Source organism: Geospiza fortis, unplaced genomic scaffold (genome assembly GCF_000277835.1).
Source record: "Geospiza fortis unplaced genomic scaffold, GeoFor_1.0 scaffold54, whole genome shotgun sequence".
Lineage (NCBI taxonomy): Eukaryota > Metazoa > Chordata > Aves > Passeriformes > Thraupidae > Geospiza > Geospiza fortis.
The window spans coordinates 13,479,716-13,483,414 of record NW_005054301.1 but is presented as its reverse complement, the minus strand read 5'-3'; the positions used below and the strand labels follow the sequence as shown (position 1 = coordinate 13,483,414).

General features: G+C 43.4%; 1 long non-coding RNA gene across 2 annotated transcripts in view; it reads right to left on the bottom strand.

Moving 5' to 3' along the window:
- Positions 1-1,010: 1,010 nt before the first annotated feature.
- Positions 1,011-3,699, bottom strand: part of LOC115949395 — a 6,966-nt gene continuing 4,277 nt past the window's right edge. For both annotated transcript variants that reach the window (XR_004082876.1, XR_004082875.1), the window contains one exon: positions 1,011-2,069. This is a non-coding gene — a long non-coding RNA (uncharacterized LOC115949395). The remainder of the gene's footprint in view (positions 2,070-3,699) is intronic.

Below are 3,699 nucleotides of genomic sequence, written 5' to 3'. Positions count from 1 at the left end.
GGCTGCTTTGCTGAAAACAGGCACACGTATATTGAGTTTGTCAGGGATCATAAAATGCGAATTGATTATTCAAACAGCCATTGATTATAAAAGAATGCTTACTGCAGCAATGGGAAAGGTTAAAAGGAAATTGACCCTCTGCATACGTGACATAAAGTCATTAGGTAAATGAGATATTCATACGGGGTGTAATCAAGGTCATGGCAATTTTATTTGCGGTATTCGACTCAAATCTCGAGCTCCGTTTGGGGACAGCAAATTGTCCCCGAGAGAAATGAACCGCCAGGTAGACCACAGGTGCCGTAAAAAAAAAAAAAAAAAATCCCAAAAAACCCCAGGTAAATAAAAGCCGAGTAGGGAAGTAAATTGCCCCGAAGCCCCTTGTCCGAGGTGGGCACGAACCCCGGGCCAGCCCCAGCCCCAGCCCTGGTACGGCCGCGGGGGACGGGGCCGGTGCCCGAGGAGCGGCGCGCAGGGTCGGGGCTCCCCGCAGGGCTCTTCTCACCTCGCTGCTCCCGGGTCCCCTCCGACCAGGGAAAGCTGGGAGTGCGAGCAATGTCAAAGATCCTCGCCTCTCCCAGACAGGATGAGAACGTGTAAAAAAATTAGATTTATTTATGCACATATTTATCCCCTCTAATTATAGAAATTAATCCTCTTACTTATGACTAAAAGGTAACGTCTAAGGCGTCCCTTTGATGTTTAACAGCATCATTTGTGGCTAACATTCCAACTGATTAAGGAATAATTGTTGTTAAATGCTTTACAAGTGGATAGTGTTTAATTGAGAGGCATTCATAATTTTACGGCTTACCACAAAATGAAACGTAATTAAAAACGCAGAAACTTCCAACTGATTTTGTTCCAATTATGTTTATTGTTCAGACTAATTACTGCACAAGACGGGGTACTTTTCCCCAAGTCTAAATGGCACACGCTTCCCAAGTATAACCTTGCAGGTTTTTCTTTTCCAGGTACAGGCTTGGGACGGCTTTCTGCAGCCTCCGCTCTCCCTACACCCCCCCTCCCCATTAAAATAAAATGCTCCAGCCTTTTCTTCTCTCCCCCATGCAACACCTTGGGATGTGAGAAAGTGATGGCAGCTTTCTTCCCTCGGAGCTCGAAGTAATTGTAGAAGGGCTGATGAATTTCTTGAAGAAACACTTGCCACACACTGAGGAAACCATCTCCTAGCAGGATTTTACAAACCAAAGTAAACAAAGCACCCCAGGGGCGATTTCCTCCTTTTGCGCAGCGTACTTCTCAATTTACCTCAGAAGGGATCACAATCACACACGAGAGTTACAACAGAAATCATACTTGGTTTGGGAAACATATTCTGTACAAGAAGCAGAGAAATTGAAAGTGTTCAAAGGAAGGGACAGTCATTAAAATACCTGCCAGGCGCACTGCCATTCCCTTAACTAACCTTCCTTCTTTCCCGTGAACTCAAAAATCTCTTCAGCATCTATTTAAACACAGATATCCCGGGGGGAAGGGTGGGGGGGGTTGGTTTACAGGAAGGGCGAAGGGGAAAGAAACCAACCCACATACCCCTCAGGTCCATCTCACCAACACCTTTAAGCACCCTCATCCTCGGAAGGGGGTGGGAAATAAAGTTACTTGCCTAATTTTACTGCTCTATCTAAGAGAGTTTATTGTGCAAATGAACTTATTTATTTATTCCTGAGTTTGTCTATCCCTCAGCTGGGCTCTTGGAGAAAATTAGAGAGTTGCCTGAGATCATGCTAATAAAAAATCACTGCTTGCAGTTAAAGGGAATAATCACATCGATCAGACCGTGATAAAATAGGGGCGGAGGGCATCAAATGCCCAACACTGCTTACAGTTTGCTTTTTTCCTTTGGGCTCCGAACCGCTAGGAAAGGATCACACACGTATTTATTGCTCCTTTTGTCTCCTTCTTTCTAGCAGGATTCAAACCCCTGCGCGTGTGTGCGTGGTTCGAGGGGTTGTTGCTCTCTTTGGGAAGGTTGTGGCATTCACAGGTGTCCTTCGGCTCGTCGCTGTAACCCTGTACAATTTCCCAATTCTCCTGGAGGGTTTAATCTAGGTGTGAGAGTAGGAAAGTGTTTAAATTCTACTGGGGAAATAAGCGGGGCCGGGGGAGGGAGGGGGAAGGGGGGAGGAATTCCCTCTTTTGGCGAGTCAGAAATAGCCCAAGCTTTCCAAACGGATGTTAAAATTGGACATAATGGAGCAACACCTCCTTTTTTTTTCTCCTTTCCTTTTTTTTTTTTTTTCCCTCTTCAGGTATGAGTCTTGAATCCTTTCATTAAACTGACACAGATTTCCAGAGATGGAGAAAAGGAGGGGTATCTGAGGTGGACATTTTATGTAAATGAGCAAATCCGAAATGTATTACAAATCCACTGTAATAAAACTGACAGTTTTGACAGTATTGACAACATAAATATATGTTGGAACACAGCACTTTCAGACACTTAACCGATGAAGCAATAAAAAGATTCAACTACAATATTTCAAATAATCGACATTGATGTTTTGATACATCATTTTTATACCTCGAATCGATCTATCACTCTATGACCGGTCAATTTTAAGTAAAAATCTGCTGCAATTATTTACGCTATTGCCAATGACGACCTAATAACTGTTTTCAATTAATTACAGCAAAACTAAGCATTATGAGGACTAACCGGCCACATATTCCATTGTATGGCATTTCTTGTATGGAGAGCAAACATATATATGTGTATTGCATTCTCTTTGTGGGATCAAAAGAAAGACATACAAAGACGATCACAATCTTGAGGGGGGTGGTGGTGGGAATAAAAAGCAACCTCTTTTCGGAAACACACCGCTGGATCTCACCATGTACTTCTAGGAAACACGCTATAATATTTTGTCAGCTCTCTCTCTGTGCAATACTAAACCGGGCTCTCAGGATTTTTTTTCCTTTTCTCTTTGGGCTCTGCACTGAATACCACTTCAAACAATGGGCCGAGCAGTTCTTGGGAAAAAAAAAAAAAAAAAAGGAAATTCGTGCTTCGAGTGATTGCCTGTGTGTTGTGAGAGTCTCCGGATCATTTCAAAAGAGGTAGGAATATATTGTTCTCTCCGGACTGAGAACTCCAGTGTAAAAATGAGAACGCTCCTCTTCTGGAGTTTTATAGGCAGCTGGAGAACAAAAGGGGATATTTTGAGTGAGCTAGAGCAGAGCTCTGAGCAGAGTTTGAAGCCTTTGTGGATTCTCTGATATCACCCTAAAGCCATTTACTTTGCCCTAACTGTCCTTTTGGTTACCATGTTATACTGGAAAGATTAATTTTTTTTCATACTTTGAGATTCTTTGAACAATTGAAAACTAGATTTTTGACTACCCAGTACAAACAGTATTAATGGGACACCCTGACAGGTTTGTGGTTGTTTTCTTTTTTTCCCTTTTATTTTTCCCCTCTGGTGTGTGATGGAAATACGCGTCGACTGTTTATGGTCTCCACTTTTACAAACATTTCGTCCTAAATAACATAATTTAAAAAAAATAAAAAATCCCATCTCTTCCCTGACTTTAGTGCTTCGCACCCACCCGCTTGACATAAACCGGACGAACGCGAATGGGTTCATCTCTCGGCCCCTTTCCACGGCGGGTTTGGCCCCTCAGGGATGGAACCCGGCACTGGGCCTCACCAGCGTCCCGCGGGAGCTGCTGAGCTCC